The sequence below is a fragment of the Octodon degus genome, unplaced genomic scaffold (genome assembly GCF_000260255.1).
Source record: "Octodon degus isolate 3935 unplaced genomic scaffold, OctDeg1.0 scaffold00028, whole genome shotgun sequence".
NCBI lineage: Eukaryota > Metazoa > Chordata > Mammalia > Rodentia > Octodontidae > Octodon > Octodon degus.
This window is the reverse complement of record NW_004524604.1, coordinates 4,315,236-4,339,401: the sequence shown is the minus strand read 5'-3', so window position 1 is coordinate 4,339,401 and position 24,166 is coordinate 4,315,236. Positions and strand designations below refer to the sequence as shown.

At 40.1% G+C, this 24,166-nt stretch overlaps 1 protein-coding gene across 5 annotated transcripts in view; it reads right to left on the bottom strand.

The window, feature by feature from the left end:
- Mapk10 (mitogen-activated protein kinase 10) overlaps positions 1–24,166 on the bottom strand; it is a 337,874-nt gene that overhangs the window by 313,437 nt on the left and 271 nt on the right. For all 5 annotated transcript variants that reach the window (XM_023712992.1, XM_023712993.1, XM_023712994.1 and 2 more), the window contains exons 2-3: positions 23,695–23,782; positions 18,547–18,661 (exon numbers count right to left, since the gene is read on the bottom strand). The gene's annotated coding sequence lies outside the window, so the exon portion shown is untranslated. The remainder of the gene's footprint in view (positions 1–18,546; positions 18,662–23,694; positions 23,783–24,166) is intronic.

Genomic DNA, 24,166 nt, shown 5'->3' with positions numbered 1-24,166 from the left:
TCTGTCTTTTCCTCATTCCTGCCACCTTTTCTCTCTGGGTACCATGGACCACACCAAGAGACCAACGGATCCCTACATCTCAGTAAGAGAAATGGGAAAGAATATGACCCCACCACATCTTGCAGAACCTGACAGGACACTTCTGTCCATCTTTGTCTGAAGCTACTGCTTGTGCTTTATTGTTGCACAGCTCCTGTGTGCCATGTGTGACATGCTCCCAAGCCCTCACTTCCTACGAGAAAGAGGTCAGTTAGAGCTGTAACTGTCGACAAATGCTTTCAAACATGGTTCCAAATAATTCGAGGTTAGAGCAAGGACAGTGATCCATCTAGACAAAAGCCTAGAGTCAAAATCAAACCTGATTAGAAGTTGCAAGCAAAAGTAATTTACTGGCAAGGAGATCTCCTGCAGGCCATCTCTAATTCTAGAGTAATAAACAGAAGGAAGTGAGCAAAAGGAGTGAAATGTCCTAAAAGATCACCATTTGTCCCCAGTGAAAGTGATCCATTTATTTCTGGTTACTATTTATAATGTATTTGTTCCCAAGACTCTCAAGAGAGAAGCCAGAAATCAGCGTTCTTCTGGCCAGAGACTTCACCTCCACATGTAATGCTGTTGACTGTGGGTAAGAGGGCCAAATACTTGCGGTGTGATTGTAGAAATTTCAGGAAAGTAACAGTTTCTATAATCCATAGAGTCCTGTCCTATGATTATTGCAGACCCCACCTGCCCTCTTCTAGAAAAAATTCTCATATTCATTCTTCTGTTACAGCACCCCTTTCCTCTCTCCCTCGTATCAAGCACCCCACATGCATACACTCTTCTCCCAGGGAGCTGAGAATTCTGCTCATCCTCCAGACCAGACGGAGGGCTCACCGTCCACGCCTGTAGTCTTCACTGCCTCCTCCCAGGGTGTGGCCTCGGCCTACTGCTGTGTGTCCTCTCAAGCCACTACAGCCACATACTCGCTCTCGGGGGCAGCCAAGGCCATGGTAATGAACAGCTGCCAGCCTTGACTTCCCGGGACCCTGGTCGTCCGCAGCTGTGCTGCTGGTGACCTTCTCCCCGCAATTTCGGGACAGTGTGTGCATACGGCCTACAGTAGAGTGTTCAGAGAGTGCGCAGACCCTGAAGCCAGGTGCTTTGGTTTCAATCAGCTCTGCCATGTATAGGATACGTGATGGTCTGTGAGTCACTTAACTTTTCAGAGATCAAAGTATAGCCAACCTCTCAAGAAGATGAAAAGTGTTATATGTAAAATTCTCTAATATAAAATAGATCCTGGCACGCAATAAGCATCATACAGGCTTCAGTTTCCATTGTTTTTATTGTTTTTTCTACCTCTTCTATGGACACTCTTTGGTTGTGGTCATCAAGATTTGTCCCAAGAATCTCTTCTCCCCCAGAGTCTTCTCCCCAGTACATTGATATTTAGTGCTGGGGCCTAAACGTAATCTCTAGTCCACACCTGTTTCTCTAAGTGAATGCATCCCTACAACAGCCTCTGGAATAACACAAATTCAAAGCATTCACCACTGAGCACTTCTTCTTCCTTCAAAGCCTCCCTCTTTTCTCTAAAACAAAAACTACCTCACACAGTCCCCTAAGCCAGAAGCTAGGAGCCGCGTCTGACTGCCACCCTTCTCAGCTTTCCCTGGGAACAAGTCCTGCACATGCTATGTACTCCTTCACTACCCAGCCAGCACATCCCCTGTTCCCCTCATTCAACCGGCCTGGGCCAAGCCAACGCCATGTCTTCTGATGCCACCTGGTCTCATCCCTGTCAGCTTTGGTTATTTCTTCAAGTGTTCTGTTCCAGGCAACCTGCTGCTTACACTCTTCCATACTGATCATGCCCATCAGGCTCTCCTGATGAATTCCAGCCCTGCCTACCTCATAACCCTTATCCTTGTCCTTCTTACATAGCTTGCAGTTCTTCATAACCTTACAGCCTCTAGATCATCACATATGCTCCTTCTTTAGTCTGGGTAATGGTTGATACATTGTGTCAACTTGAGAGGTTTAGAAGTGTAACTAAGTAACTCTGCAGAGGGCTGGGATCCTCACTTTGAAAACATCCTGAGTCTGTGCAACAGATAGATAATGTGAGTGCTACATCCACAAGCTTTAGGGCAGGTAGCCTGCTTAAGCTATAAGGGAGAAACAGGGGCTTGCTGCCCTCTTTTTGTGCTCTTGTTCCATTGCTGCCTTCTGCCCTTATTATATGCTGCCCCTCTGCCACGCCACCCTGCCTCGGAGTCAGCTGATTATGGACTGAAACCTCCATAAACTGTCAACTAAATAAACCTTTCCTTCCTTAATTTTGAGTATTGTGTATTTTATCTTGACAATAAGAGAAACGAAACTAAGCCTGGAAATTTCTTCCACCAAAATCCTCCCTTCATGTGACTATTCCTACCCAACTATCTTTTCTCAAGGATATTCTCACTGACACCTAATCTGTGTTCAGTGCCTTTGCCATATGTTCACAGAAAAAAGATTATAGTTCCCCAAGAGTATTCTCATACTTAATTCAAATATTGAAAATAAACATACAAATACTATTATACAATAACAAACTGTAAGACATGTTAAAAGGAAAATGTGTTTCCCTCAGCAGACTACAATCCTTTGAAAATAAGACCCTCTCTGAGTTCAATGCCTACTGTAGTAAATACCCCAAACAGAGACAGACAGAGATACATAGAAAAATAGGGACATGATCAATGTCTACAAGAAGTCCAAGGGAAAAAAAGAGAGAGAGGTCATGAGTTCTTATCAACAAACCTCTGGCATATTCTGAGTGCTACTATGGTCAATACAAAATTTACACACAAAACAACCTGGTGTGTCCAATATCATCTCCATAGCTTTCATGAAATGAAAAGTAATATATAAAACAACTGAGATACCCCTCATATAAGGTTTAATTGACTCAACATATATTAACACATCATTGTATACATGTTACTCATGGTAGACTGTGGACTGTGTTCAAACTAAAGGACCACAGAGGTCTTAGAAACTAAAGATAATTGTCAATTATATGAAACAGTTACAAAACATTTTATGAAAAGTAATTTTTAAAAATTTGAAATTTTTCTCTAATGATTCTGCTTTAGCATGTCAGACAATAAGACAACCAGATAATAATGTGAGAGATATAAATTATGATCTAAACATGTGAGTTTTTAATATCATTTTGTTTCTACCTTCTTGCACTCTTGTTCCCTCATCTTCTTCTCCCTCTACCTCTTACTCTTTTGACCTTGTTCCCCTCTCCAAAAGCCAGCTAATGGATAATGCTCTTTCACTCATAGAATGTCAAAGCTATGCTCCTGAATTGAAAACTAGTGCAAGAAAAATCAAACTGAAATCAAAAGATTGCATTATCTAAACAAAGTGCAATTTGTGTTGAAATCTGTATGAGATGAAATACTAACTGGATGAACAAGAAAATGCCATACAATAACCTTTAGAAAACAACTCAAACATGAAATTGCTTTTAAGGAAAGAATTTAGTAGAAGAGAAATAATTTTTAAAATTTAAATTATTACTTTTAAATTTGTGATATGGGGAAAACCAAACCATTAAAAATACCTTTAGAAGTTTATTTTAGCTTTTTGAGTTCTGATCTTCTGTAAATGAAACATTTTAATTTATGTTTGACAATTCTACTTTCTCCAACAGGTAATTCTTCAGAACTGGGCAGAGATTCTATCAAGCAAGTAGGGTTGTTCATAGATCCTTGAACAGGGGAAAACCCCATTCAGGAGGTATTCCCACTTTTATCAAGTATTCTTTGAAAGAGACAAACAGAAACATCCACAGAAGAACACAAGCTGACAAACTCTTAACAGATAAGGCCTCTGCTCGATGACAGACTGTAACCAGTGACAAATCGTAACCCTCCACGATAAACTTCATCCCACTTTTCTGTGTTAATATTTTCCTTGACCATGTCTACCTTCTAATAAACAACATATCATGTATTCATCCAGGCTATTTTAATCTGTCTTCTTCCACCACAACTTAAGATCCATGTTATTATGGTTTGTGTCTAGTTGTCCCCCAAAGCCTCATACAGTCATGGGGCGGGGATTTCTAGAGTTTGAGATTAACTCATGATCCACTGAGATTATGGGTGATCTACTGGGATTATAGGCCTTAGTACTGCTGAGATTACGGGTGTGAGTGCTATACCCAACCTGGGCAGAGAGCCTGTATGCAATATAAGAGAGACAGACTTCCTCTCTGTTGCCACTGTTGCTGCTACTTCTCCATTTTGCTCGTGTTCTCTGCTGCCACCATGAACTGCTGCCCTCTGCCATATGCCAGTCTGCCTTGGAGCCAGCTGCGTATAGACTGAAACCTCCAGTAACTGTGAGCTAAATAAACCTTTCTTTCCTTCATTTTGGGTGTCAGGTATTTATCCCAGCAATGAGAGAAGAGTAACTGAGACAATCCAGAAAGTCAAGAATTATTTTTTAAATCCATTACATTCGTTACAGTATTTCCACAGCTTGGACAAGACATGGCAGGTAGTAGATATTCAATACATATTCACTAAATGAATGAACAAAGTCATATCTGTCCTTTGAATATGCTAACTGATGATGATGCATTCAGATGACCTTTATCAGTATATGGTTCATTTTAATGCAAGTAGAACTCTTACCGCAGATTCAACTTAGAAATGATTTTCTCACAAGTGACAATAGTTGGATAATCACCTTGATTTCCAAGGAAATGCTAATCACATCTGAATCATGGCAGGTGACCTTTTGATTAAATGTCCAGTCTCCACATTTCCAAGAGTGGATGGCCAGGAAAGGTGCGTAGAAAGTCCCTTGCCTTAGACAATAATAAAGGAGCAATTGCTTCACACTAGAGACAGAATGGGGAAGTGGAAACTGGTGAGAATCCTGGGCCCTCAAGATGACAGACACCTGCTCTCACCATAACAAGATACTGCAGAGCAAGTATGAAACCTGGGAGGAGGGACCAAGCCAAACTGTCCCTGTGTCCGTGGCTGCAACAAGGCCTGAAGAAGAAACAGTCAGTTGGCCACTGCCATGCTACACGTAGGCAAAGTGTTGCTCTCTGATTTCACCCAAGCACTCTGCTGCTGGGATGAGCTGAGGCCCCATGCATGTCACCCAGGATCCTCTTCATGGCACTCGGGACCCCGGTGATTTGTCAGATGGATGCCATGCATTCCAACACTATCAGACTGGCTATTTTATTCTGATGCTTTTCAAATAACCATCTACTATTTTTCTTTGTAATTCACTTTTTCTGGGCCATTGCTTGTTTATTTGAGAAAGGTTCTCACTATCTAACCCAGGCAGGCCTCAGACCGCCGTCCTCCCGCCTCCAACTCCCAAGAGTTGGGGGCATACGTGTACAGGCCCATGCCTGGCTCTACTTGCCCTATTCTAGGGTCCTACTTAACTCAAATTCCCAACTTCTCCTATTTTTCTTAAGATATAATGTAAGAGCTTTCCTTTTTCTGCCTTCCTTGACAAAGCTGGTATATACTATTCATCTTTTCAGATTTTTAATATGAAAATAATATATTAGACTTTCAGAGGAGCACAAATTGCAAGGTACATTTACTTACACTGCCGCGCTTCCAACAAGAAGCAGCAGAGGATGATTTCTTAGACCTATTTTCTCTTGCACCTTTCATCGGCAACCTTCCCATAGCTTGCTCTCTCTGATCCTAGTAGGGGTGACCCAAAAGTATCCCTGCTAGTGAGAATGACAGTGAAATTGCTTTATTTTATTATATAGAAAAGAACCCCCACAGTGTTTGCCATCATAGCATGTGAGGGTTTTTTTTTTTTTTTTGTCATTTTAATAATGAAATTGCTTGGTAATGAACCAAAGCAAACCACTTATCAAAGTTTTTAGTGTTCTCACAACAAAAACAAAATTTAATTGCCTGCTCTAGCAAGACCCTGTGTTAAAGTATTTTACATTCAATTATCTCAAAAGCTATAGGTTTGTTCTATTTGCCCACTGTATAAGTACAGAAAATCAAGTCTTAGATGTGTTGACCAATTCAGTGGGACATGGTGGTAACACTCCGGTAATCTTAGCATTCTGGGAAACTGAGACAGGAGGATCACAAGTTCAAACCCAGCCTGGGCAACTTAGTCACTAGCAGGACTCTGTTTCAAAACAAAATTACCAAACTGGGATGTGAATTTATATCAGTACAAAGATCCTGGGTACAAATAAAGAAAAATGTAGATTAATTTTCCCAATATAAGCTCATTGGAAATTTTAATCTGATCGTATGACTTGAAAGTCAAAGCCTTTAAGCATCACCCTGTGCAGCTGGGCACTCTTGGGTGACACATGTGGGACAACAGGCTGCAGTGGATCAGGTAGTCCCTAAAACCACAACACCAGGGAAGTGGAAAAGTTAAAGCAAACTTGCAGTTGTGTGAGGCCCTAGGCGAGAACCCCAGTGACCAGTAAGCAAGCAAAGCCAAGGTGCTGGATTTCAGGCTGTCTGAACTAACACAGACAAAGAATCACAATCTTCAAAAATGGAAACACCCTCCTAGTACATTCACCTAAACAATTTCTAAGTCAGCATGATTAAGTGAAGCACTCAGTGCTGGAATCATAAAAGAAGGAGCTGATTAAATGCTAATGTATTCTTACTTGCCTTGCTATTCAGTCATTGCACCCCATCTACCAACAGCTATTTTCAACAGTAATTTTCAATCTGTCCTATTCAATTTGAGCATAATGTAATTCACTATTAACAAATATGGATCAACTTTTTATATGAGGCAAATCCATTGCTTTCTTTGGTTCCAGAAGTTAGAGACCATATGGAAAAACATAGCAACTAAACATTCATTCTATGCAATCATTACAAAGAGAGAAACATGTCAATTATACATTGGGCCAAAATCCACAGGATTTTGTAGTTATCACTTATCAATATTAATGGATAACAACTGAAAGGGTGCTCAGCAGAGCCAGCAGACTCTCGAAATCTTCATGTAAATGAATTCTGATTTGGTGACCAGAATGCATGCTTGGTTGTATCTCCAGCCACCCACTGAGCTCCACAGCTACCAACCAACAGCTGAGGGTGTTTCAAGCAGATCCCAGTGGATCTAGATAATACAGGAAAGTACTTGAAGGATTCTAGAGAGACAAGATCAGAAGCAAGAATCAGACTGCTACAAATCTGGAGAAAAAGTCTTGGAAGTGTGACTCCAACACTTTCCTAGATCTTGATAAAACATTAAGTACAAGGATCAGAAAGGAAGATAGCATGCAAAGATTTTTATAGGATGATTGTGTGGAAGAAGAGGACGTCGCCAGAAGTAAAGCTCATTACTGATTAGGACAAAGTTCAAGGAATCTTTATACTCACAGAAGAATTAAGTACTTGGATTGCTGGGGCAGAAGAAAGCCCAATGAAAATATATTTTAAAAGGATGAATAAATTTAACATTTTCGTGGATTCTTCAGAATGCTATTGTAAGTGAAGAACTGATTGATGATGAATTGTGTGGTCACAAGTTACTGACAGGTAAACAGTGAATCAGCAAGAGATGAGAAAGGTTTCTGATTAGGAAATGGAAAGGACATGTTGAAGCGAGTGGTAATGAAAACTAACCAAAAGAAAAGTAAAATTTAGAAAGTCATAGTAGTTAAGTTACTGAAAACCCAAAGATGAGTTCTTCGCATTCAGTATCCTCGTGATAACCTTATGAGATCAGCAGTGCTGTTACTATTATTTCACAGATGAAGGAACTGGAGCTTGAGACATTACATGACTTAACCAGTATGTCGCATCTATTACTACAAAGTAACAGAGCTTTCATTTAGCACGGGCACTCCAACTCCAGAGCTCCTATTCCTGATCCCCATATTACACAATGGGTTAAATTAATAAGCCTAACTTAACTGATAAGAGCACAAGCAGAGCAAATGATGTCCCCTCATTCTCACGGAAAAGTGAGAATGCTGATGTCCCCAGTCCTGATGGAGCACCCAGCCAGAACAGGGAGACAGGGAAGAAGGGGGCACAGTGAAATTCAAGTTCTCTCGCGATGACTTCTGTTGGAAACGTTAACCAGGAAAATAGTTAACAGTAAGAAAGATTCAGAAAAAACAGAATGGAATTGACTCTGTGTTGAGCTCCATCTTCCTTCTGCAGAATGCCTGAAAGCAAGTCTACTGGGCAGGCAACTGTGGTAAAGACCTCACTATTATTAACGACAATAGTCCCAGGCAGCATTTCATATTTACACAGCAGCCTCTGATATAAGAGCAAAAGCACCTGGCAAACATTCTCATTTTTATTATTGATGGCTTAGATTAATAAAATACCTTTCTGTCAAAGAGCTCATTAGTCCTTCCACACACTCCTGTGACACACACAGGACGTGATCCATTTCTACAACATCCATCTGGAGAAACCAGTGCCTGTGAATCTGTACAGAACTGTTCAGCATGAGTGTGGCTGGGGCTAGAGTGAGGTCACAAGGAACCTTGTGTCACTTCCCTCAGGTGAAACTGTCTCCTTTTTAGCTTTCTGCTCCAAATGACCTGGAATATCATCCAGATCTCTCTCCACAGATTTCTATCTACTTTCTTTAAGGTGGACCCTCTCTTAGAGTTCACTTTGCCTCTTTGATCTCTCCTCTCCAAACTGCCCTCAGCATCACTCCCAGAATCATTTTCTTAAAGCTGCTGAGAAAATAGCAATGATTCTTTACTGTCTGTGCAAACAGATGTAAGTTTCCTCATGGGTCATGCAAGGTCTCCCCTAGTCTGGCCCCAGTCCATTTTCCCAGCCACATCTCCAAGGGATCCTCCCTTATCACCCTACAGGTCATGCAGCTTACATTTCTCAGCTCCAAACCCATTCTTCTCCCTGCCCCATCAGCTCCTGTATTGAGAAATTACCTTTCCAACCCTGACTGCCTCAGCCATGTTCATATTCTATTATAATGCTGTCTCCTTCTCAGACCCCTCTTGTTGCTTCAACTGGAAAGGACTTCTCCCCATCCCACCCCCTCCCCTGTTACCACATTTCATGCTACTTGTCACATTCATCACACTCTAGTGAGGACTAAAGTAACTTAAGGATGTTCTGCTGTCTATGGGAGAGGTCTACAGTTGAGCCGCTGTGTCTGGTTCTGCCACAGCTGGGGGATGAAAAAGCACCAGGACAGCCCTCATGGAGAGGCTAGGCTCACCTTTCTCCTCTGGAGTATATCATCTAAATGGAAAAACACGTTATCTCCTCAGTTTTCCCAAGCATGGTACACAACAGCACTCTTCTAGATGTATATAAGACACCTTATTGCTCATGTTATACAACAAATAATTTTGATCAGTCAAGTCAGGTGTGGTGGCACATGCCTGTAATCCCAGTTTGCAGGAGCCTAAGGGAGGAGGATAACTAAGAGTTCAAGGCCAACCTGGGCTTCACAGCAAGACCCTGACTCAAAAAAATAAGTAAATAAAATAAAATGATAATTTTAACCATCATTCTCAAACTATAGTTCGCAGATCCCATAGAGTCCATAAATGCTTTAAAGCCCACTTGAGAAAGGTGTGCTCCCTAGACAGGCACTATGTGGTGGTGACAGAAAGTTTACAAAAGGCCCTGGTAGCAAGTCTTCTGGCCATGCAGGGCTTACTGTTGAAGGGAATCCCACCCTCTCCTATTCCTCTCGCTTTCTCATTCTCAGCTGTCATGGCTTAGATCTGATTAATGCCCCAAATTCTCATATGATTGGAAGGGAATGGCTTATAGGGCTCCACAGTTACAAGGAGGTTAGTCCTCTGATGAATACACAGCTGAAATGCTGACCGGTGGCGGGGCCTGGTTGGAAGCAGCAGGTCAAGGCCTGGAGGGTTTAATCTCCTTCAACTCTTGCCTTCTCTCTATGCTTCCTGACCACTATGATATGAGCCACAGTGCTCTACCTCCGGCCCTTCCGCCATGCCCTTTCTGCACTTGAGCCAGCCAACTATGGAGTGACACTTCTGAAAATGAACACCCTTCCCCCCTCAGGTTTGCATACTTGTTATTGTTTCTCAGCACAGGAAAGTGATGAGGACATCAGCAATGAAGTGTATGGGAAAGCCCTACTCACAATGGTGTGGCCACCACCACAGGCCCCAAGGATCAGAGCCAGCACTCATGGCGGAACACCAAAAGGAACAGAAATACACCTTTCATCTCTCTAACTGAGTACCTCAAGTACTTGTTATGGCGACAGAAAGCTGACTACACACAAGGAGTCCCCCAAATTAGTCCAAACTAATTCCAAACAGTACAGAGACACAATTCATTTTGTCCTCTCAGTCTCATAAGTATACGGTAGTTTGCTCCAACAGCATGGTATGTGACATAACAAGAAACTGAGGAAGGAGACAGCAGAAGTCAGCTGTCTTCTATTAAACTGGTAATTAACCATTTGCAAAAATGTGAAACAATGTCATTTTGTCCCTAACCTATTTTCAAAAAAATTAGTTCTCCTAAAATGATAACAGTATTCATATTAACATGTAATGGCTTTAGCATTGCTGATCTCTTTAAATTAATTACACAAATATTTTCAAATCTGTATTTTAATATCTAATAAGTAAATACCAGAGACTCAAACAAAAGCTCTTTAGATTTCTTAGTAATTTTCAAGAGCAGCTAGGGATCATGAGATCAGACAGTCAGATAATCTTTCTGTTCAAGAGTGGGCTCCTGCCTCTTTGCAGAACCACATGTGAAAATACCTGGGTAGAAGCTAAGTTATTTAAAATTGCACGGTTTCTTTAGCCTCCATAAGGAGACTATCCTCTGAATGAAATTCATTTATTTGTAACCACTTCCCCTTTTCCTAAGCCAAAGCCTCTAGTTTGATAATGAGCTGCTTAAAGGCAGAGTTCCATTTTATCTTCATTTCTGGGGCATCTGTTATAGTGTAGCTGGTAAAACATTTGGGTAAGAAAGAAAGGCAAGGAGAAAGGAAGGAGGGGAGGAGAAAGGAGGAAGGAATGATCTGTGTCTCACTCATCCTTCCAGGATTCTACCACAGGAATCTGCCCACTGAAAACCTCTCTCAATCTTCATGGAAATGTATTGGTGGATACCATAGACAAAGAAACAAAGTTGCCAATAGCTTCACTTGGTGTGTTGATAGCTTTCCATACAGTTTAGAAATCACAATTTCGAATGGCAAGAGTTAAAGGATTCTCTCATAAATGAGCCTGTGAGCAAGCATTTGTGCACACTAGTCCCTTGATGACAGAGTCATTTTACAATAGAGAAAGATATAAACTTGGGGAACAGATGAAGTTGATTTGATTGAAAATCGATATCTACATTTATCCTCTTGATGGGTAGCATAGTCTCAATAGCTAGAATCAATTCCATAATTTATTTCTTGGTTTAGAGGAGGCTGGGTAAAACATAACATGGACAAGGAAAGGGGAAGGGTTGGAACAAAATCTCCCAGGCTCCCACTGGTCCACCCTTCCCTTTGAGCTGCCCATTGGTCTGATTTCACCCCCAGGAATCCCCTGCACTACTGTGATCCTGATACCCTTCTTGACCTGAATTCTAAAGTCTCATCTCAGGTGTTAATTCAATCTGTGCAGTTTAATCTGTGTAATTTTTAAATTAAAAAGAAATTTAGTCATAATCTATTAAACTCTCTTACACATGGCTGAAACTCAGCTAGGTTAGGACTTACCCGAGGGAATATTCATGCATGATGGATCTGGAATGAGAATTCAATATCAAAGTCTCTTCCTTTTCCAGAGGCTACATAATCAAAAATTTTAATAATAATCTGCAAAACCCTCAAAGTACTTTGCTCCAAATCAGAATAGATTCCCCCACCCACATACAAACCTTTGTATTTATTTCATTTTTTCATTATCTTGCTATTTAAATATATCATAGATATTTATCCAAGTGTAGATTTTATCTGTGTTCCAAAACTCATCTTCATCAATTCATACCTTAAGTTAGTTTATCACATTAGCCAAGCTAGTTAATTGCTTCAAAAAATATGATTATTTCTGTAAGAAATTCTGACATCTTAAATCAAAGGGTAAGTGGGAGTTTCACACATTCTTTCAGGTTAAGAAGCAGAGATCACTGGGAAGGAGTACATTTTAGTCCCTTTCAACCACAGTCAAAAATATATGCACAGGAACAGCACTAGAAATCAGTTCAATAAATGAGATTCTACTGGCTGTGAACCTCCACCTTAGGAACTTGACTCTTGATAGCAAATGGAAGAATCAACATTCTCAGAACATAGTCACTGAAATTCACAAAAGAGGAGAAGTAACCCAATTCATTTCAACAGAGTTTTTGCTTAACATATTTAACTCAATTTTCTCAGGTGGGAATGACAGGTAAGTACAATACCATTTCACATTATATAAATGTAATGTGAAATGATACACAGGTACTGAAACACAGGATTATGACAATGCTTAAGATTTACAAGTGATTTTCTAAAGCAAGACTATCCACCTTCAAATTAAAAATGAGTCCTAGGGTTCTAGAAGATTGACCATTAGAGATGAAGAAGGGGACCAAGAGAGAGGGGAGGGAGTATGCAGCGTGAAGACATAGTATGTCATGCATGGGCACCAATAAGCCAAAACAAAACCTGTTATTCTGAGCAAATAATATATGTGAATTAAAAAGAAAAGCAAGGACTGTTGAGAAATTGATAAGCTAGCATTTTAACAAGTGGGTTTTAGAATTTAAAGCACTAACAAGCCACCTACACCTTCCAAAAAATGCAAATAGAAAACTTTGAAAAATCTGTAATACATAATTTCTGGTATCTGCATTACAGATAAAGAATTATCACACATAATAAATGCTGTTAAACTCAACATTAAGTTCCCCAATAAGCCCTAGCCTATAAACATGTCTCATGTTCATTAGCATCTCATACTTTTTTTAAAATTTATTTGTGTGTGTGTGTGTGTGTGTGTGTGGCCAGCTCAGCCAAGCAGGGGGCGGGGCTGGCTGGCATGTGGTGCTGGGGGATTGAACCGCGGTCCCTGTGCTTTGTTAAGCTTGTTTTAAGTAGGTGCTTTAGACCACTGAGCCATCTCACCAGCCCCAGCATCTCATACTTTTAACTGCTACTTTTAATAGTAGTTCTTCTGGTATTAATTATCAAAATATAGAGACTTTTTCCTGAAGAATCTGAGTGACACTAAAGGTATTGCAGATGATAACAGTCTTTAAATAAGCTTAAAGAAAGACCTATGCTTCTAAAAAAGTTTTAAGTACATTTTCCTGATCTTGCATCCAATTACTCGGGAACTCTCAAAACAGTGACAACAATGTCCAGCAGCAATTGTCTCAAGTTCTACCCATCCATGAAGAAAAAGAAAGGTCTAAGATTTAAAACAGTACTGGAGAAAAATAAAATAAAATAAAAAATAAAACAGTACTGGAGAACCTGAGTCTATTTGGACTGCTATTATTTAAATATCATAAACTGGGGAACTTATAAACAAAGAACTTTATTTCTCAGTTTGGAATCTAAAAAATTCAAGATCAAAGCAGACTTGGTGTCTGGAGACAGCCTGTTTTCTTTCTCATAGACGGCACCTCTCCCTATGTCCTCACATTGTAGAAGAGCCTAGGCATCTCTGTGGAGGCCTATTTGATAAGGGCACTTATTCCAATTGTGAGGGCCTCAACCTCCTTCCCTAATCCATCCTCCCGGAGGCCCCGTCTCCTAGTACCATCACTCTGGGGGGTATGATCCCACGTGCGAATTTGGAGAGACCACAGACACAGAGACCATAAATGAAGGCAACTCGTTTGGATTTTACGAGGATTAAACAGTCCTAAGGATGTACCTTGGCCACTACTTCACCACTGACAGAGTGAAACAACAATATGAACCAACACATTTCAGAATTTTCTCTTATTCATCTCATTTGTAAGGTATTTAGTACCCCAAGCCCATAGTAGTCATTTTTAGCTTCTTTAATTGTTTATTTTATTGCTGTTCCTTAGAAGTCTTGTACTTATTTTTGCCTGGATTTCAAACTATATCAGCATTTTAATCCTTCATGGGGCTCAGTGTTCACCTTTAATGATGAGAAGCATGTAATAAAAAAAAAATAAAAACTCAGATATCATTCATTCTAAACTCTGCTATCATTGTTGCATGATCTGGAGAATGTTTCTGAATCTTTAAAGTCTCATCTTCAGCATTTATACAAAAGAAATATTCAGTATATGCTCCTTAGCTTCCTATGGGGGTCTATCCCAATAAACCCATCATACATTGAAAATAGCATGAATTAAAAAGCATCTGATGCCCCTAAACTACTAGAGGCCACAGCTAGCCCTGCTTACCTTAAACATGTTCAAAGGGCTGAGGCTACCTAATAGTTATACAAGGTCACCCATTGCAAAGCCAGTTCTATAAAGAACTGCCACATATCTCACATATCAGTGAAGTGCCACTTGCCGCTGCCTCTAAGCCCACAAGACATCACCCTACGTACATTAGTGGCCTCAGACAAGGTCTCAAGCCTGTGATGTGTGGATCCTGCTGAATGCACTTCACTTTTGTGTCACTGAAAAGTCAAAAGCTAAGTCCAAGCATCCTGAATTTGGAACCATCAATAAGAGAGAAGCACAAGCAGAACAGACGCTATCAAGTATATCACCTGTATCGGACACACTGATGTCCCTGCCATCACGAGTCTTCAAAACAGGGCTGCACAGCACTGTATTTTTTAAGGAGTAGAAAAATTATTTCATGAATTATGAGAGCCTTTATGCTCTGTGTTACAACAGCAATTCAAACCTTTAAGGTTGTGATTTTATTCGTAAAATCACGGACAAGAAGGTGTTGTATGAGGCTACCAGCTTGACCCGCTGGAAATGATACTCAGAGCCTCGGGGCAGGGATCATAGATAAAGATCCAAAGAGACTGATACAAGAAATGCTTAGGAAACAAAGTAGGTTAATTGTATGTTCACTTAATAATTTAAAAATCAGGCAGTGTCTATTTATTTATCTGTGTATTTCTGTATCTATTTATGCATATATATATATATATATATATATATATATATTTTATGAAGTTCCAGTGTGTATTCTTAGGCTTACCCTCTTTTAGAAGCTGGCACTACATCTTTAAGAAGTAGAGTTGACCCAAATAAATACTGTAGTCTCTTTAAACCTTCCTTAAGTTTATAAACCCGTAAACTAACTTCATCTCTTATTGAATCACGGTTATAAAATGTGCCTTAGAGTTTATCAAATATCAGGAGTAGAACTGTACACTGTATGAATAATACTGAAGCTGCCGAACCAACAGTTATCAAATCTGTATATCCTCCCTTTTCAGCCAACACAATCACCGTGTGTTTACTGTACACGCTGTATTGGAAAATTCTTTGGTTGTGCCCTTAGTATTTCCTAACTAGAATCCTGCAATTGCACTCTTAGTATTCTCTGCGGCTTCAACCTCACCCCCTTCCAGATACTGTCAAGAAACTAAAGGACTCTGAAGTCAGAAAGACCTTGGGTTGAATGCTAAATTCACTGTTTCTTAGCTGTGTAACTGTAAGTTTTTAACCTTTCAAAAACTGTTTCCTTATCTGTAAATCATAGAGATGATTAAAGGTTGAGCATTTGCAAAGTGCTTAGCATAGTGTCTACTGCACAGTAAGAACTCAAAAGTGTTCATTATTTGGAAAGACAAATCTCAGACTGACTTAAGCAGGCACTCCACAAAAGAGGAAATTCAAAAGGCCAATAAAAATGAAAAGATGTCTTCATTAGTAATCAGCAAAATGCAAATTAATACCTCTATGAGTACAATTATGTATGTACCTGATTAGAAAAACTTAAGAGCTTGTGTTGGTGAGAGTGTAGAATTCTTCCAATACTACTTCTGGTAGTGCAAGTCAATGTAACAAATTTGGAAAATATTTCAGAAATATTTAATAAAATTAATGGTACACAGAACCTAAAGTTCTTTCCCTTGATATTTATCCTCTTAAATCCCTTACATGTTTGTGACAAAATCCATGAGAAATAGTAAAGAGATATACACAGAAAATGGTATATTTTAATACTAGTATAACTAATAAGAGAATAATTCCAACCTTTTCCAAAAATGGAATGAATAATTAAATCTTGGTATATTCTTGGGGTAGCATATTATGCAGCTTACCCTCTTTTAGAAGCTGGCAGTACATCTTTAAGAAGTAGAGTTGACCCAAATAAATACTGTAGTCTCTTTAAACCTTCCTTAAGTTTATAAACCCGTAAACTAACTTCATCTCTTATTGAATCACGGTTATAAAATGTGCCTTAGAGTTTATCAAATATCCTATAGAATAGCACTTCACCTATGCAGCAGTCTCAAGACATAAACTACAAGCATGAACATAGATAAGTCTCACAACATCTAGCAAAATAATCAGATATTTTATGATATATATACATACTATAAATACATGGAGTTAAAGGACAGGTAGCCTCAAGTGTACACTATAGTATACATACAGTGACAGAAAGCCTCGAAGAGAGGAAGGAGAATGAGCGGTAGAAGTAGAAAAGTGTCATAATTGATGACCTCCTCTGGTGGGGAAGAAAAAGCATGTGATCTTAAAAGGGCACACAGGAGCTCACTGGGAAGTGATGCCATAATATAGTATTTATATGATGCCTTAGTTATAATTATTCTTTAACCTATATTGATTTTATATATTATCTAGTGAATATATTTCTCAGGGTAAGAACAAACTAATGATGCTATCCTCCTACTTAAAATCTTTCAAAAAGCACTTTACTTTAGACTAAAAAGGAAATTCCTTGGCTTTGTCTAAAAGATTTTGCACGGTACCTCCTATACCGTCTCCAGCCATAGCTCTGCCACTACCTTCTCTGCACCTGCAGAGTAAATGCCACCTAACAGCCCATTCACATTCTCTCAAGTTGTTGAGTGTTGAAAACCTCTCCCACTCTGCACTGACTCTTCCTTTCCTCTTTGCTAATTACAAAATTCCTTTTACAGCTAATTACAATCTCACTTCTCTCGGAAGCCTTCCCTGACCTTTCCCACCACACATACGCCACACTCTGCAGTCCTGCTGTAAGCACCATATGTATACCTATAGAATAGCACTTCACCTAGACCATACTGCTTAGAATATGTCTGTTAACAGAATGCTTTCTTATAAGTACAAAAGGCTTTCAAAGCAAAGACTTTCATCAACCCCAAAGCTAAGCAAGACACTTGCACCACAGATTCTTACTAACTTTTGCTTAATGAATAAAGGGTTAGCATGAGATAATATGCATGTTTTTACATCATTAGAAGTAACACATAAAAAATTATGCTCAACCTTATAAAACTGAAATTGCAACAAAAATAGTTGATTATTAACAATTATATGAGTTCTTCTTTATGGCAAATCCCCCTTGAATACATTTTGGTTAAGCACAGCCTAATGGTGATGACTAGATTTACTTCCTTAATACATCTGTAGGAAGTTTATTTTAAAAGTCACAATGTGAAGTAACTATAAGATTGATTTCATCTTACTTCTGCAGCTAGATGGTATATATTAATTCCTAGGGTAGCCCATCTACCACGAGTTATACAAGCCACTAGGCAGATGAAAGAGAGATATTGATCATTAGTTCAAAATAACTTCTTTTGGAGTCTTAACACCACTGCTGTCATATTCTATTCTCAAAGATGTTATCTGAAAGATTATAACTCATTCATCTCTGTAGGAGTCTATTGATTACTGACTTTGGTGATGATGAAGTTTTAAATATTTGATTGAAAAAAGATATTCTGCACATGTGCTGATACTCTTACAAAATAATAAGTTTTAAAATTATACCAAGGTAGAGTAATGGGACCTATTTTCAATATTGTTTTCCTTAAAATAGGTATAAATTAAATTGCACAAACCTGTGACATAATTTGTCTTTCCTTTTTTCTGAAAGTCTAAATGCTACGTGTTTTGGGGCTTCTGAAAGGAACGAAGCATTGTCATTGATCTCAGAAGTACTTTTTTTTCTATGAAAGCAGCTTAAGCAATATAATACAGTATTACCCTGAAAATAAGAAAGTTCATATAAAAATAACAACCCCAACTGATTCTCTGCCACACAAAATTGTCCACTGCAGCCATCTGCCATGAGCTGGCGCAGTCCATGCTGGTAGTGTCGGGGCATCTCACAAGACCTCCCCTACTAGTGTGGTATTAGCAGAGCTGAACCATCAAGTAAATGTCCTGTCCTGTTGATTTTCACTTTGGTTGATATTATTTAGGATAATCTTTCTTCAGGGGCATACCCTGGACCATATGCAATGTGCAATTGGTCATGCAGATCACAGATTTTATGTTAAGGACTTTTTTTTTCTTTTTTTTCTTTTTTTGAACTCAGGCCCCTGCGCTTGCCAAGGAAGCGCTTATTATACTGAGCTATCTCCCCAGCCCAAGGACAGTTTTAATATTCGCAACTCACCACTGCTTGTGTGGTCTGTCATCTACAGGAAATGGATCTAGTTCAATAGCTTCTTGCATGAGTTGCTGTAACCAAGATCTGAGACAGTCTTGCCGCTGATGTTTCTCACACTAGCCTAAAATCAAAGAAAAAGAAAAAAACACAGATGAGTTTGACTTTCAGTGTTTCTCTTGCTCTTAGAAAAACTAAAAGACTGACATCAAAGACACAATGACCATTGCTTTTTAGGTGGTAGGTGCAAGGGAAGGACCTAAAATATCTCCAAGCGGTTAACTCAGTACAAAAAATGTTGCTAGCACAAGAACACTGATGCTTTCAATTCTAGGACAGCTATACATTCTAAAATCCAGACATAAAAAAATAAGAATAAAAATAAAATCCAGACATAAACTTAACTGGTATTTGTTATCTGGGTGGGCATGATATTCAACTTTATGATTATGGACTTGGTTTTATAATAAAGGCATCAATTCAACCTCAAATGAGATAGGTCTATAGTTATCTATGTTTACATCTGCTTTTCTTGTAAGATTTCCTTAGAAAAATCAGCTGTACAGTTGTCAATAGAACAATGAAAAACTCTAAGGTAAAGAAAACAAAGTAAGACTGGACTCAGAGGTCTGAAGTTAGAAGTAGATCTCTATAATTTCCTTTATTATCTGATCTAATGATAACCTTGCTTCACAACCTTATTGCCTATCACTTCCCAGCAATATGCTGCAGTAGGCTCTTTATAACTGCCCCAGTTTCTAATTGGCTACCCATTGTCAGACTGTAAGTTTTGTTTTTCTAGTTTGAAAAGTATAGTTGCTATACCAAAAATAAGCTTTATCTGCCCCACATATGAATCTTTTTCCTGGTAAGCTAAATACTGTGACTCCTAGGAATACCCTGCCACCCTTGCCTAATATCCTGGTGTAGCTGGCAGTGTTACTTACAAAGGGGATCATTTTCTCGCTCTTCTAGATCTCTATTGTATGCACTGTGAACCCCTGATAGGGACCCTTACTCCAATTCAATCTTTATTGCTTTTTAACCTCATCTTCGCAAATGACCATATGCTACAAATGACAGAAACATGAGTTCTGCTGGAGATATATCTCAGCAGTACAGCACCTGTCTGGTAAGCTTGAGGTCATGAGTATGATTGCTGGTACCACAAAAAAAGAAACCTGAGTTCCCTTTTCCCAACTCTTACACCCAGAGCACTTAGCAGAAAACTCTACATATGGAGGATATTCCTTCCGTAAGTACTTATTGGGCCTCTACTGCATGCCTTAGTCACTCCCTGGCAGAGAGGATACTCTAGGGAATATAGATGATGCAGGAATAGTTACTCCCACTGTGTGGTAAGTGCTAAAACGGAGCTTCCTTCTGAAGACACGAATGAATGTTACCAAACAGGCAGATGAAGAGCTCTCTTTCACTGTCAGTGGCTTCAGACCCTACTTTCAATGGACAAAAACAGGCCAGCTATTTTAAGAAACCTATTGGCATGAAGCACCTAGAGTGCCCAACCAGTTTCATATCCACAAACCAGACTCAGCTGTGCTTCTATGAAGCTAAGTCATTAGTATGTATTTCTAGTACATACTTGAGGGCACTGCTGGTTTAGGTTTTGTTTTTATTTTCTATCAACAAAAGAAGAGGAGGAGAAGAAGAATAGAAGAAGTAGAAGCAGCAACAGCAAAACTCCTATGTCTTGTGGCGTAGGCCACTCTGCAAATTTTCAGTTATTACTTGGTTGCCTTTTTGGGGAGCACCACCTGTACCATACACACAACAGGGGTCATAGAGCAGCTGCATGTAGGGTACTTTCAGCACAGCCTTTGGGTATTTCTTCCCCCATTTTTCCTCCCACTGGGTTTCCACTCTACAAGCAACATTTCCAAAAGCTCATGGTTTGACAAGTCTCGGTGTCCAGGGAGATGAAGAGTGAGAAAGGCCATAGTGGCCTCACTTGGATCCAAAACATCAATTAAAATTCTTTACCAAAAAATAAGTATGTTTGTAGTCTAATTCTCAAATGCAATATGTTTCTTTTTAGATATTTTCAGTATCACCTGATATTTCCACTAGATTTTCTATAAAGCGTTACTATAGGAAGTGAAGCTTCTCTCTATTTAATACAGGAAAAATACACATCCTCAAAACACACAGCATTCCCTTTTCCTCTCCCTTTGCCTTGTTCTGGCACAAGGGTAAAACATATCCAAACCATAAAGTGTCTAGTTGGAACCTTCCAGCCTTGCTAATAAAGCACACATATATAGGTGAATACCCACAAACACACACTCCAACTCTTTCTTTTTTTTTTTTTTTTTTTTTTTTTGGCAGAACTGGGGATTGAACTCAGACCCTTGCGCTTGCCAGGGAAGTGCTTATTCCACTGAGCCATTTCCCCAGCCCCACATTCCAACTCTTGAATTACACCTTCTCTTCCAAGCAGTCAATATATGACCTTCCTTCTGAATCAGCAGTACAGTGCCTCATCTCAGACTTATGTAACGCCATCACTATATGCCATACACTAAAGCTACAAATGGAATCTGTCCTTATTTGTCAACTTCCTCCACAAGACCTGGGCTCTCAGAAGGAGCAGCAATCCGTCCTGTGTGGCAGAGGAAGGTGCTCAGTGAGCCGGCAGCAGGCAGAGCACTGTGCTCTGCTCTCCTCCTTGCTGAACACTTTAGTGCCTCTGTTTGCGTGGTTGTTACAGTATCCAGCCCAAAGCTTCAACAGACCACCAGAGGAAGCCCAGCCGGCAATGAAGAAAATTTAAGAAGCCAGTTTGTTTACTTCTGAGTGTAACTGAAGGAAGACTGTTGCTCGGAGTTCATTTTTCATATAAGCAACCAAGCAATCATTTGATTTGAACACAGCAATTCCAGTCCAAGTCCTTTAGCTGAAAATTTGACCGCAAGTCAAAACTAGAACAAGAAGAGAGGATGTCTATCCCCACATTTAACAAACAAAACACTCACTCACCTTGCCTTCATGTTTTATCATCAGTGTAAAAGCCTCTGTAACTAAGCTTATATTCGAAGATTCATTCACATGAAGCCACAATCAAACTTTAAATATATATGTGCCTTTAGTCACAGGAAGCTTTTTCAGATTACTTCAGCACAGAAAATTTCTTTTGCTAGTGCTATTCCTATAGAATATACTAACAATGAGTTAATTTTCCTACAACTGTAAATTACTTATATCAACACTCACAACCAACTCTCCAATCCTTTTAACCTTGGTGAATACTGATCACATCCTATGAAAGCAGTAAATGCTAATAGCTGCAGACCTGCCAGACAATGACAGCAAAAACCCGCTTGTTCCTCTGGGATCTGTTCATAAACATCCCTTCCAGCACAGCGAGTGCCCTGCTCCCCGCAGCAGATGCTGCTCTGGGCCAAGCAGCAGAAGCTGGAGACAGCTGATTTTTCCCCTCTGTGTATATTTCTTACCACCTCATCATCCTGAATCTTTTTTTAGTGAAACTGCAAAGCCTTTGCTAGAATAAAAGTCCCTCAAATTCAAGACACTTTGCAACAGTGGAAGGAGTGATATGCAAATGAAGAAGGGTAAGGACTTTAATATCTAAGGTCACACCACCTTTGTCATCTGACTTCCTAGTCCTGTTGTAGGGAAGGAAATGACATTTGTTCATATGATAAAATAAGCTAACCCAACAGTTTATGGCATTAAGAATGGTGAGATCAAGACGGAGAAAGAAACACATCCCAGAAACAGCAAAATCGCTATATCTGAATGGCCCAGCCCCTGAAATCCAGCGGTTCGGAGTGGAGCTGAATGCTCCTGAGCACCGCTGTCTGTATACACGACATACACGCTTGCCACAGAGGCCTCCCTGGGGGAAATGGTCATTACTGCAACCATTTTAAATGCGTTGATCTTCATACTGGGAGCTCTTCCAGAGTCAGGAGTCCTAGACAGAGACGGAAAGAGAAACTAAGCCTGGGGCTGCTGCTGCCTGCGTACCTACACCCATTTTCTTTCCGTCTCAACTGTGGCTTGTCCCGCAGGACTTAGCCTGCTCCTTGCTGGGGTGTTCATGGAAGTTGCTGTCAACAAACAGAGGCAGCAGGGCTGCTGTGTGGTGCCATCCCCGCTGCAGCAAGAGCATCCCATACAAACAACCTTATGATTGCTTTGCTGCCGACTTCCATGGGTAAGCCAGGCTGATTCTGGGGCTCAATCTCAGTAACCTTGGAAAAATGACCACTAAGTCTCCAGATTGAAGTGTAGGAGGGAAAAAAAAAAGAAAACATATGCAATTGTCTTGAAATATTTATAGCCCAATTGACTTGAAGGTCTGCCAGTCCATACATACCATTCAGGATGTTGAAAGCACAAATACATAAATTGTGCTAAATATATTGCCATGATCATTTCATAGAATATATTTTTTCCCCAAAGAGCTCTGACATTTGTAGGGGACACAGCCTCCCAGCACAAAATACCTGGGAACCTTGCCACTAAAAAAAAAAAAAAAAAAATGCTGCCTGCTGTGAGCAGGAGATCACTTTCTTAAAGGGACCTCTTACTTCTCTAGGTGACTGCAGTGCCAATGTTTTCTCTGATCTCTAACCTGACCCTGCTCTCTATTCCTCTCCCCAATCCAAATGTAGCCCAGAGTCTCTCTGCAAATTGATATTTTTTAATTCTTTGCCAGATTATAGAAATATATACCAAAATATTTCACTGCCTGGAAATGGACATAGATGAATACTAAATGACATTATCTTTTAATATCTTATGGAAATCACAGCATTCCTCAGAGAGGGACGAGGTCAGCACTTCCAACAGACACAGCTGCCCGCTGCCCAGTGTGGGAGCCACTTGCCCTCGGAAACTCTACCTCGGTCTCAAAGCCCCCTCAGGATCACACGGCTCCCTCCCAACCCTCTGTGCCCCTGACCCCGCACAGAAAGCCGGTTTGAGGAGATTCTGCGCCTAGGGAGAAAGCTTGTAGCTTCTTGCCTGGGAGCTAGTTGACAGGTGAGCACACTTGAGACCCCAGCTCTCTTCGGGTGCCCATTCTCCCTCTCCCAGCCCGCCGGGAGCAACGAAGAGACCTCACCCACCCTCCCTAATCAGGTTAGACCCAAAAGGAACAGAGCCACCTACCATTCCGTGTCTGAGACCTACAGTCCCGATTCGGCCGTGTTTGCCCCAGAAATCCTCCTCATTTGGTTATCATGAACCACATCCCAAACTGCAACAAGGAAGAGAGTCTTTGGAGGTGGGAAGATTGTTTAAAATTAATGATAGACAAGTGATTTGCAGGAAGACCCAATCGGAAACTCACTCAAACCCCTACGAACTAAGGGGGGAGGAAAAAGAAGAAGAAAATTTGCAAAACAGAAAAAAGGAAAGAAAAAGGTATGCACATAAGAAGCACCACCCACCCCCATTTAAAAAAAAAAAAAAAAAAAAAAAAAAAAAAAAAAAAAGCCGAAAGATACACACCGTGGTTTTTCTTGCTCTTGGTCCGGTTGGTGTCTAGGTGCTAGCAGAGCTGGGCCAGAATAAGGGGTCTCAGGGGTAAAGCCCTGATCTTCAGCGCAGTGCTTAGCCCTCGCATGTCAGCTGGGGAGGG